Genomic DNA, 12,965 nt, shown 5'->3' with positions numbered 1-12,965 from the left:
GTGTTAATGACATTCTGCTGCTCCAAGTTTGGGAGCCGTCCAGGTTGCTGGTGGTTTTTTGTTTCCTGTGCTGTGAAACGAACCACAATATTTATAAACAGCTAGAAAATAAGTGCTTTCACTTCCTCATTTTCTCAGCAGAAAGCACTTCACTTCTTTTAATGCGGTCAGGAGCTGTCAGTCATAGCTAGATGTATAGAAACATTATGGTTCGCTTCAAAGCAAGGTTCTTGCGATGCATTCAAGTTTGAAGGGAAATGAAAATAAACATTCCTGACACCTGGCAGTCTGGAGGCTATTACCTTGTCATTTACAGCCTATTAAAAGCTATTTCTCTTTGAAGATGACTAGAAGCCTCGGTTTAAAACCTTGCAATGTGTTTTGGCTTCCCTCAAAGCATTGGACCCAAATGGGTTCAAATGATCTATTTGAATACTTCCGCTGAAGCAGGGAGTGTAGCTTGTCACTGCCACTGGCGGGCGACTGGGGCATTGGAACAAGCACCTATCCCGCTTTTAGCCTGAGGCTTGATTCTCTGTTGGATCGGGAACCCCACTACCAGTAGCGGACGATGGAGAATCCACCCCCTGGCTGACTTATTTAATATAGTAACAGAGAAGGTTTGTAAAGGTGAAGGATTAAATACAGACAGGGGCTTTCAAAAGGCGTTTAATTAAGTGCCATCCATCAGGCATATTTGGAAAATGCAAGCACAAAGCATTAAAACAATGGTGGGACCTTGAGTATTTAAATAGCTACAGGATAGGAGGTAGAGAGCAGTGGTTTCGAACTGGAGAGAAGCATAGAGAGGGCCCCCAGCTTTCGATACTGGGACCATTATTTTTCTTGGTATATATAAATTGCCTGGACTTGGGTGTAAGCAGTACGATCTTGGAGTTTGTAGATTATACAAAACCTAGCAATGTAGTAAATAATGAGTAGAGTAGGAGCAGTTCAGGAGAAGCATACAAGATACAATTTAATGTTGGTAAGTGTGAATGGTTGCACTTTGGGAGAAATAACATGGAGAGGTAGAATAATATAAATGCAACTATTTTGAGAGGGTCAAGAGCATAGGGACCTATTGCTGTATGTTCAGAAATCCTTGACAGTCGTAAGACAAGTTGAGAAAGCAGTTCAAGAATGTGATTCTTGGCTTTGAATAGAAATCTTTTCAAATTACTAGTTAGAGCTCAACTGGAGTATTGGGCATAATCCTGGGCGCCACAGTTTATGAAGAATGTCAAGACATTGGAGAGGACACAGAGTAGGCTGAGACCCGACACTTCACTTTCACGTGGAGAAACTGAGAATTTTGTCTTTAAATGTGAGGGATTCAAAATTGGGAGGGATTTTGAAAGAGCAAATCGGGAGAAACTGTTTCGGCTGGCAAGCATGTCAGCAGTAAAAAATATACTTAAAATACCTGGCCGTGTTGCAAGACTGAGGGGAAAAATAAGATTTTTTTTTTCACACAGGTTCAGATCGGGAATCCATCATCTGAAAAGGTGGTAGATGCAGATTCCACATGAACGTTGAAAAGGCAATTGGTCACGTACGTGAAGAGGATTAATTTGCAGGTTTATCGCAAAAGCTGGAGTATGGGACTTGTTTGAAGACAGTCAGGATGTGCCAGGTGTTCCCATTCTGTGCTGTAAAATTCTATAATTCTGTTCAGCCTCTGTCGTGTGACTCGAACTCAAAGCTTTCTGACTCAGAGGTGAAAGTGCTACCTGCTGGGCCAAGCTGACACACAGGGTGGATTTAATACATCGGGGCACGGCAGGAAACATGACCGCCAAGTCCACTTAATTGTGGGAGAGGCTGCACATCTGTGTCCCAGTGGCTTGGAGGAGGAAATGGCCCCATGGCTAAAACCCATCAGTATATGGTGAGCTGTCAATTAGGCTCATTATTTTTTTAAAATATTTTTTATTCTCCTTTTTCACATTTTCTCCCAAATTTACACCCACCAACAATAAACAATAATCATTAACAAATATGTCAATCCCCATATCAAAAACAACAATCCCATCCTCCCACCAAACCCCAAACATTAGCCCGCATGTTCACACAAACAAATGACAAAAAAGAATTAGGGATCACCCATAGTCACCATTAACACACACAGTCCCCCTCCCCCAACCCTCCCACCCACACGCCCCAACTAATGTTCGATGTTATCCAGTTCTTGAAAATGCATGATGAATAATGCCCATGAATTGTAGAACCCGTCCACATCCTTCCCCTCAGTCCAAACTTAACCTTCTCAAGAGTCAAGAATTCCAACAGGTCCCCCCGCCACGCCAGGGCACCGGGTGGAGAGGTTGCTCTCCAACCTATCAGGATCCGCCTTCGGGAGATCAACGAGTCGAAGGCTACAACATCTGCCTCCGCACCCGTTTCCAATCCTGGCTGGTCCGACACCCCGAATATGGCCACCTCCAGTTTCACGTGCTCCACTTTAGAAATTACCCTAAAAACCTCCTTCCAGTAATCCTCTAGCTTTGGACAGGACCAAAACACATGAACGTGATTAGCGGGGCCCCCCCGCAACATTCACACACATCTTCTATTCCTTCAAAGAATCGGCTCATCCTCTCCCTTGAGAGGTGTGCTCTGTATACCACCTTCAGCTGTATCAGCCCCAACCTCGCGCACGAGGTGGAGGCATTCACTCTCCGGAGCACCTCACACCAAAACCCCTCCCTCCGTATCCTCTCCCAACTCTTCCTCCCACTTTGCTTTGATCCCTTCCAGTGGTGTCTTCTCCTCGTCCAAAATAGCTCCGTAAACCGCCGACACTACCCCAATGTCCAGTCCCCCTGTCGTCAGCAACTCCTCCAGCAATGTGGAGGCCAGCTCCACCAGGAAGCTCTGTATCTCCTTTCTGGAAAAATCTCAAACCTGCATGTATCTAAACATTTCCCCCTGCTCCAGCCCATACTTCGCTTCCAGCTCCTTCAATCCTGCAAACCGACCCCATAGAAACAAATCTTTTAGTGTCTTAATCCCCTTCTCCTCCCATTTCCAAAAATTTCCATCCCACTTCCCGGGCTCAAATCTGTGGTTCCCCCAAATCGGCATTTCCCTTGACCCTGCCCCCAACCCAAAGTGTTGGCGAAACTGCCTCCAAATTCTCAATGAAGCTATTGTTACCGGACTCCCTGAGTATTTCCCCGGGGCCATCGGGAGCGGCACTGTTGCTAGTGCTTTCAATCCCGACCCCCTGCACAAACTCTCCTCCATTCTGACCCACTGGGAATCAACCCCTCTTATCCAGCTCCACACCTTCTCCACATTCGCCGCCCAGTAGTAATACATCAGGTTCGGAAGACCCAAACCCCCTGCCTTCCCCTCTGTAGCAGCACCTTTCTCACTCTGGCCACCTTCCCTCCCCATATGAACGAAGTAATCATTCCTTCAATCTCTCTGAAAAAAGCCTTTGGCAGGCATTGAAAAATAAACAGAAATTGCGGCAACATGTTCATTTTAACCGCCTGTACCCGACCCGCCAGTGACAGAGGGAGACCATCCCACCTTGCCAGATCAGCTTTCACTCTCCCCACCAAACTAGAAATGTTGTACCTGCGGAAACCCCCCCACTCCCGGACAACCTGCACACCCAGGTACCTAAAGTAAGTCCCTGCCCTACGGAATGGCAGCCCCCCCACCCCTGCCCCCACCCCGGCTGAGACACAACAATATACTCACTCTTGTCTACATTTAGTTTATACCCTGAGAAAGACCCAAACACTCGAAGCAGCTCCAATATTCCCCCTATTGACACACTCGGTTCCGACACGTATAACAGCAAGTCATCGGCATATAAGGACACCCTGTGCTCTATCCGCCCCCCCCCCCCCTCCCCCGCACTATTCCTTTCCATACCCCCAAACTTCTTAATGCGATGGCCAACGGCTCAATCGTAAGTGGGGGACATAGGACATCCCTGCCTAGTCCCACGGTGGAGAGAAAACTATCTCGAGCTGATGTTGTTTGTGCGGACACTCGCCCTCGGCTCCTTATATAGTAACTTTACCCAGTTCACAAATCTTGGTCCAATCCCAAACCGCCCCAGAACTGCCATCAAGTACCCCCATTCTACCCGGTCAAACGCCTTCTCAGCGTCCAGTGCCACAACTACCTGTTTCCTTCCCCTCCGCCGGTGCCATAACGACGTTCAAACCCTTCTAACGTTTGAAAAGAGCTGCCTCCCCCTCACGAACCCCGTCTGATCTTCACCTATCACCTTCGGGAGGCACTCCTCCAGCCTACCCGCCAGTACCTTCGCCAATACTTTTGCGTCCACATTCAGAAGTGATATGGGCCTATACGACCCACACTCCGCCGGATCCTTATATTTTTTTAGCAACTGGGAAATCGATGCCTGCCCCAACGTTTGTGGCAACACCCCCTTCCCTATCACATCTTCAAGCATCCCCACCATCAGGGGCGCCAGCTTATCCTTGAATTTTTAATAATATTCCACCGGAAACCCATCCGGCCCTGCCACCCTCCCCGACTGCATCCTCCCAATCGCATCTTTTATCTCCTGCTCCACTATCGCTCCTTCTAATGTAGCCCTGTCCCCCTCCCCTAACCTCGGGTACTCCAACCCATCTAGAAATTCCTGCATCTCTCGGTCTCCCCCAGGTGGCTCTGACGTGTACAACCTCTCATAGAATTCCTCAAAGACCTTGTTAATCAGATCCGGAGCCACCACCAACTTCCTTGCCCTATCCCTCACCTGAACAATTTCCCTTACCGCTGCCTCCCTCCGGAGCTGACCTGCCAACATACTTATCTCCTTATCTCCAGGTTTGTAAACTGCACCCCTTGCTCGTCTCAGTTGGCGCACCGCCTTCCTTGTAGATAGTCGATCAAAGCTCACCTGCAGTTCCTTCCTCTTTTCCAACTTCGCTGGGTCCCCATCTTCTGCTAAACTCCTATCCACCTCCAACATCTCATCTATTACCCTCTGCCACTCCAACCTCTCCTCTTTGTACACCCTGGCCTTAAACAAAATCACCTCACCCCTCACCACCACCTTTAGAGCCTCCCAGCCAACTTCCTTCGACACATCACCCGTACAGTTTCATAGAATTTACAGTGCAGAAGGAGGCCATTTGGCCCATCGAGTCTGCATCGGCTCTTGGAAAGAGCACCCTACCTAAGGTCAACACCTCCACCCTATCCCCATAACCCAGTAACCCCACCCAACACTAAGGGCAATTTTGGACACTAAGGGCAATTTAGCATGGCCAATCCACCTAACCTGCACATCTTTGGACTGTGGGAGGAAACCGGAGCACCCGGAGGAAACCCACACACACACGGGGAGGATGTGCAGACTCCGCACAGACAGTGACCCAAGCCGGAATCGAACCTGGGACCCTAGAGCTGTGAAGCAATTGTTGAAACCTACATATTCCTCAATTACCTTTTCAATTTTGTCACAGGACCCTTTGTCCCCCAAAAGTTCCACATCTAATTTCCACCCCGGCCTCTGCGCTACCCCCTTCTCCAGCACCATATCCACCCAATGCGGAGCATGATCTGACACTGCATTTGCCGAGTATTCTGACCTCTTAACCCCAGCTAGCAAAGCCTTCCCCACCACGAAAAAGTCAATCCGTGAGTATATCTTATGGAGTGCTGAGAAAAACGAGTACTCCCACTCCTTCGGGTGCAGAAACCTCCAAGTGTCCACCCCTCCCATTTCCACCATTAGCCCAGCCAACGCCTTCGACCCCCCTGATGGGACCAGTGAGCGCGGCCGTGACCTGTCCAACACTGGCTCCTGCACCAAGTTCCAGTCCCCCCCCACCACTATCAGTTCGTGTGTGTCCAAGTCGGGGATGGCCCCAAACACCTTCTTTGTGAATCCCACATCGTCCTGGTTTAGCTCACTGGGCTAAATCGCTGGCTTTTAAAGCAGACCAAGGCAGGCCAGCAGCACGGTTCGATTCCCGTACCAGCCTCCCCGAACAGGCGCCGGAATGTGGCGACTAGGGGCTTTTCACAGTAACTTCATTGAAGCCTACTCGTGACAATAAGCGACTTTTCATTTCATTTTCATTTCATTTTCAATTGGGACCGTATACACTTACCAGCGCCACTAACCTCCCCTCCAGCGCCCCTGTCATAATCACATGTCTACCTCCCTGATCTGCCACCACCTTCTCCATCTGGAACTGTACTCTTTTGCTGACCATTACCGCTACTCCTTGAGCCCTTCCGTCAAATTCAGAGTGAAACACCTGACTAACCCGGCCCTTTTTAAGTCTCACCTGGTCCTTCACCCTCAAATGAGTCTCCTGCAGCATTGCTACATCGGCTTTCAAACTTTTAAGATGCGCAAGCACCCTTAACCTCTTGACCGGACCTCCTAACCCCCTCACGTTCCACGTGACTATCCTAACTGGCGGTCTCTCACCCCCCCCCCCCACCCACCCTTCTTATCCACCATCATCATACCACCAGGCCCTGCCCCATGAACCTGACCCGCCCCTATCCATTATTAACATCAAACCCCTTCACCCCCTCCCAAGAACCCCCCCCCCCCTACATTTCCTCTCGAAAAAACATCTCCCAGCATCAATCCCCGCTCCCCCCCGCGCTCACCTCGTAGGCCCATTGAAACCTGCTAACCAGGCTCCAATGTCCGCAGCCCTCCTCTCACCTCACCTCCATTCACTAGCCAACTTTAGTTAGCTAGCGTGGGTGCCCCCCGCCAAGGTATACCGTCCCCTCCCACCCAGTCCCAGAGAAAGATAAAACAAAAACAACAATCTAACCCATACCATTCACTAAAATAAGATATAACCGTTGTAACACAGAATGCCAATCAACCCAACCAATAATTTGAACTCTGCAACAATGTGAAGTGAAGTAAATTACAATACACGTCAGTAAAAAGAAAGTTAGAGCATTTATACATTTTCCAGCTCCCCAAGCACAGTCCACAGTCTCTCTTCCAGCTCCGCTCCTCACGTCTGTCCCAAGCCTTCTGCTCTCACGAACGCCTCAGCCGCCTCCACTGTCTCGAAATAAAAGTCTTTGGCATCATACGTCACTCTCAGCTTCGCCGGGTATACCATACCAAATCGCACCCCCTTTTTGTACAGTGCCGCCTTCACTCGCCCGAACGCCGCTCGTCTTTTTGCCAACTCCAACATCAAGTCCTGGTAGATCCGAACGCCAGCACCATCCCACTGCACCACGCGTTTCTGCTTCGCCTAGCTTAACACCTTCTCCTTCATGCAGTACTCATGGAAGCAGATAATTACTGCTCTTGGCGGCTCATTCACTTTGGGCTTCGGCCTGGTCCAGCTCGTACCGGGAGGTGTTCTCAACCTCCCCCATCAACTCCGCCAACTTCTTAGCAAAGTACTCTGTTGGCCTTGGGCCCTCTGTCCCTTCGGGCAAGCCCACAATTCTCAGATTGTGCCGCCCCGAGCGGTTCTCCAAGTCCTCGAGCTTTGCTCGGAGTGCTCTGTTGACCTCCACCACCCTCCGCAGCTCGTCCCCCATCGAAGTGAACTGGTCGCTGTGCTGCGACACGGCCTCCTCCACTACCTTCAACTTCTCGCCCTGCTCTCTCACCTCGGCCGATGTCTTTGCCACAGCTACCCTCACCGGGGCGATTGCTTCCTCCACCAATGACTTCAATGAGACCGCCATTTCCTTCCTCAAAGCCTCCATGTGCCTTGCAAACTGCTTTTCCAGCTCCACCGCCATCACCTCGGTCATCTTCTCCACCGTAAGTAGTGCGGCCCCGCCATGCGGTCCGGCATCCGCCATCTTGTCAGCGCTTTTGCTGGTCCTCTCATTCAACGGCGAGCCCGCGTTTCCTCCCTTCTTCGCCGCTGCTTTTCGCATCCTTTAATGACTTATTATTTTTCCTTTTATTTTTCACCCTTCTTTCCTTCTTTATAATCTTTTTTTATAGAAAAACAAAAAATTCTTCCTTCAGAAAAAGAAAAAAAAACTTTCACCAAGTTTCTTTAAAACTTCTTTCTCTTCTTTTTCGTATTCCTCCAGAATTCCCCTGGGACCGGACTTCAGTCTTCTTACAACATTCTAGGCAGGAGCCACCCGATGTGGGACATCTCACCTACACCCTGGCTTCCCGCCTCGACCTCAGTTTAGCTCCGCCCCCGCTGATCCGACATTCACTCGCGCTGGGCCCGACGCCTCAGCACCAGCCGCCCGACACCCGCGCGGGGATCCTCGCCGGTTTTCAAACCGGCCCCGACTGACGCCTGGGACAGCCCCAAAGGCCGACAATAATCTGGGGGGAGAGCGAAGAATCGGGGAAACCCCCAAAAGCACAGCAAATAGTGGCCACCGGCAGGAGCTCTTCTCGATGCGGCCGACCCGCTCGCAAACGCCACCGGAAGTCCCATTAGGCTCATTATTAAGCCAATTAACACCAATTATGCCTGAGCCCACTGTGTAAGTAGCACAACTTACCTATGTCTCCAGAAGGCTGCCACGCAAACCAGCGTGACTTCCTTGGGGATGTGGGGGGTCACTCTTTCAAAGACACCCGGCTTTAGGCAGGGGTGTGGGTGCTGAAAGTCTTCCTCCTACTCTTGCCTCTGACCACACTGCAACCCCTCCTGTGACCTCTTCCCAACCTCATTCGTCTTTGGCTTGGGGTCCCTGGATGAACTTGAGACTTGGGGTGGGTGCATTATCAGCAGCTGCCACCACTCCCAGTGGCGCTGGTGGCAATGAGGAACTGCCAACCTCTGATTGGCCAGAAACCCTTGGCAGGCAGGATTACCACCTCTGGGGTCCTCAATCCTGGGAAAGACCCAACACGGCCAATTAAGTGCCTGATGGGCACTTAATTTTGCAGGCTTCTCCCACGGAACTGTTTCCCCACCAATTCTGAACCAGAGGGCAAGACCTCCAGTAGGCCCATCAAATCCTATCACAGATGCTAAAAGCCTGCATCCAAACATACCAGACCAGTGCAAAAAGAGCTTTCCTTGTGCCTAAACAGTCCTGCGCCTGCCCTGGGAATATTTGATGGGATGGTGTAAAGTGAACTTTACCCTCTACCTTCCTGTGTTTTGCCTGCCCTTGGAACTTTTGATTGGGACAGTCCATAGGACTGAATCCTACACATGCTGTACCTGCCCTGGGAATGTTTGAGGGACAGTGTAGATGGAGCTTCACACTGTATCTTACTCTGTGCTGTATCTGCCCTGGGAGTGTTTGAGGGACAGTGTCGATGGAGCTTCACACTGTATCTTACTCTGTGCTGTATCTGTCCTGGGAGTGTTTGAGGGACAGTGTAGAGGGAGCTTCACACTGTATCTTACTCTGTGCTGTATCTGCCCTGGGAGTGTTTGAGGGACAGGGTAGAGGGAGCTTCACACTGTATCTTACTCTGTGCTGTATCTGTCCTGGGAGTGTTTGAGGGACAGTGTATATGGAGCTTCACACTGTATCTTACTCTGTGCTGTATCTGTCCTGGGAGTGTTTGAGGGACAGTGTAGAGGGAGCTTCACACTGTATCTTACCCTGTGCTGTATCTGTCCTGGGAGTGTTTGAGGGACAGTGTAGAGGGAGCTTCACACTGTATCTTACTCTGTGCTGTACCTGCCCTGGGAGTGTTTGAGGGACAGTGTCGATGGAGCTTCACACTGTATCTTCCCCTGTGCTGTATCTGTCCTGGGAGTGTTTGAGGGACAGTGTAGAGGGAGCTTCACTCTGTACCTAACCCTGTGCTGTACCTGCCCTGGGAGTGTTTGAGGGACAGTGTCGATGGAGCTTCACACTGTATCTTACCCTGTGCTGTATCTGTCCTGGGAGTGTTTGAGGGACAGTGTAGAGGGAGCTTCACTCTGTACCTAACCCTGTGCTGTACCTGCACTGGGAGTGTTTGAGGGACAGTGTCGATGGAGCTTCACACTGTATCTTACCCTGTGCTGTATCTGTCCTGGGAGTGTTTGAGGGACAGTGTAGAGGGAGCTTCACACTGTATCTTACCCTGTGCTGTATCTGTCCTGGGAGTGTTTGAGGGACAGTGTATATGGAGCTTCACACTGTATCTTACTCTGTGCTGTATCTGCCCTGGGAGTGTTTGAGGGACAGTGTAGAGGGAGCTTCACACTGTATCTTACTCTGTGCTGTATCTGTCCTGGGAGTGTTTGAGGGACAGTGTAGAGGGAGCTTCACACTGTATCTTACTCTGTGCTGTATCTGTCCTGGGAGTGTTTGAGGGACAGTGTCGATGGAGCTTCACACTGTATCTTACCCTGTGCTGTATCTGCCCTGGGAGTGTTTGAGGGACAGTGTAGAGGGAGCTTCACACTGTATCTTACTCTGTGCTGTATCTGTCCTGGGAGTGTTTGAGGGACAGTGTAGAGGGAGCTTCACACTGTATCTTACCTTGTGCTGTATCTGTCCTGGGAGTGTTTGAGGGACAGTGTAGAGGGAGCTTCATATTGTATCTTACCCTGTGCTGTATCTGCCCTGGGAGTGTTTGAGGGACAGTGTAGAGGGAGCTTCACACTGTATCTTACCCTGTGCTGTATCTGTCCTGGGAGTGTTTGAGGGACAGTGTAGAGGGAGCTTCACACTGTATCTTACCCTGTGCTGTATCTGCCCTGGGAGTGTTTGAGGGACAGTGTAGAGGGAGCTTCACACTGTATCTTACTCTGTGCTGTATCTGCCCTGGGAGTGTTTGAGGGACAGTGTAGAGGGAGCTTCACATTGTATCTTACCCTGTGCTGTTTCTGCCCTGGGAGTGTTTGAGGGACAGTGTAGAGGGAGCTTCACACTGTATCTTACTCTGTGCTGTATCTGTCCTGGGAGTGTTTGAGGGACAGTGTAGAGGGAGCTTCACACTGTATCTTACTCTGTGCTGTATCTGTCCTGGGAGTGTTTGAGGGACAGTGTAGATGGAGCTTCACACTGTATCTTACTCTGTGCTGTATCTGTCCTGGGAGTGTTTGAGGGACAGTGTAGAGGGAGCTTCACACTGTATCTTACCCTGTGCTGTATCTGCCCTGGGAGTGTTTGAGGGACAGTGGAGAGGGAGCTTCACACTGTATCTTACCCTGTGCTGTATCTGCCCTGGGAGTGTTTGAGGGACAGTGTAGAGGAAGTTTCTTTCTGTATCTAACCCCGTGCTGTACCTGTCCTGGGAGTGTTTGAGGGACAGTGTAGATGGATCTGTATCTAAGAACAAAGAACAATAACCACAGGAACAGGCCCTTCGGGCCTCCAAGCCTGTGCCAGCCATGGTACCTGCATAAACTAAACCTGTCTGCACTTACGGAGTCCGTATCCTTCCATTCCCACCCTATTCATATATTTATCTAGATGCCCCTTAAATGCCGCTATCGTACCTGCTCCCACCACCTCCCTAGGCAGCACGTTCCATATATTTACCACCCTCTGTGTAAAAAACCTGCCTCGCACATCAGTTCTAAGCTTTTCCCCACGCACTTTAAACCTATGTCCCCTAGTACTTGACCCTCCTACCCTAGGAAAGACCATCTGACTATCCACTCTGTCCATGCCACTCATAATCTTGTAGACCTCTATCGCCTCTCAATCTCCGTCGTTCCAGTGAGAACAGACCGAGTTTATCTAACCTCTCCTCATAGCTAATGCCCTCCATACCAGACAACATCCTAGTAAACCGCTTCTAAGCCCTCTCTAAAGCCTCCACATCCTTCTGGTATTGTGGCAACCAGAATTGTACACAATATTCCAAATGAGGCCTGTGCTGAATCTGCCCTGAGAGTATTTAATGGGACAGCAGCGAGGAAGTTTTACATCAGTACCTGGCCCATGTTATGCCTGCAATGGGAGTGTTTGATGGGACATTGTTACAAATGTGAGACTTTATATGACAGTTATATTTAAAACTGTTTTCTTTTAATTTTAAGGTCAAATGGAACGTCCTGGAATAGGGGATGGCAATCATGCTGAAATCTGCCTAAAGACAGGTCCATGTGATTTGGATGCCATGGAGATAGAGGCCAGGTTGAAACTCGGTGAAACTCAAGTGCTAGCTTTCACACCTTGGCACAAAAGGTGAACAGCTAGCCTGGCTGAACACCTACTCGCAGTCTCAGTCAGACAGAGAGTCTCGAAGAGAGAAGCTGAAAGAAGCTGCTGCTATGCCAAGCAGAGGAAATGGCTATGTGGGGTTAGCCACCAAGCAGAATGATGGTGGGAATGGATTCTTTGTTCAAGGAGATGGGACCTACATAGATTTAAAGACTCCAGCATCACCCTGCTGCTGGAGGTCAATCAGTTTGTAGTCAGCAGGATTGAATGAAGAGATTTTAAAATGGCCATTCCATGGTGGGGTAGGGAGAAGGAGCCTGTCGAATTGTTAGGATGAATTTGGGACTTTATCAGAAGGCTACACATCCGCGGAGAGTGTGACATAAAGTATAAACATGACTGATTTGGGTTGTGTTAATTGATTAATTGGGGAGGGGTGGTACCTTTTCTGTTGATCAATGTGTTAGTTGCCTACTAAGTAATGTTTATTTGTTGTTGCTTTTAGTTTGTTTGTTGTAGTAAAAGCCTTATAGAGTGAAATGTTTTTTAATAATCTTTATTGTCGTAAGTAGGCTTTAGCTGAGATGGCTGAATGGTTAAGGCATTGGACTTGAAGTCCAGTGGGGTTCCCCCGCGCAGGTTCGAACCCTGCTCGCAGCTACTGTGATTCGAAAGCGGCTGACTCGAAAATTAATCAGAGTTGCGATTGATTGTCAGGAAACGGTTTGAACATTTATGGAGTTCAGTCATTTGTGGGCAGCACTGTAGCACAAGTGGATAGCTCTGTGGCTTCACAGTGCCAGGGTCCCAGGTTCGATTCCTCACTGGGTCACTGTCTGTGTGGAGTCTGCACGTTCTCCCCGTGTCTGCGTGGGTTTCCTCCGGGTGCTCCGGTTTCCTTCCACAGTCCAAAGACATGCAGG

At 49.7% G+C, this 12,965-nt stretch overlaps 1 non-coding gene across 1 annotated transcript; it reads left to right on the top strand.

Annotated features, from left to right (window-relative positions):
• Nucleotides 1-12,620: 12,620 nt before the first annotated feature.
• On the top strand, nt 12,621-12,702 carry trnas-uga (transfer RNA serine (anticodon UGA)). Its single transcript has one exon. It is a non-coding gene; the product is annotated as a tRNA-Ser (tRNA).
• Nucleotides 12,703-12,965: the final 263 nt, after the last annotated feature.

This window comes from Scyliorhinus torazame, chromosome 13 (genome assembly GCF_047496885.1).
Source record: "Scyliorhinus torazame isolate Kashiwa2021f chromosome 13, sScyTor2.1, whole genome shotgun sequence".
Lineage (NCBI taxonomy): Eukaryota > Metazoa > Chordata > Chondrichthyes > Carcharhiniformes > Scyliorhinidae > Scyliorhinus > Scyliorhinus torazame.
The sequence above is the reverse complement of the archived record's forward strand: the minus strand, read 5'-3'. Positions and strand labels throughout refer to the sequence as shown.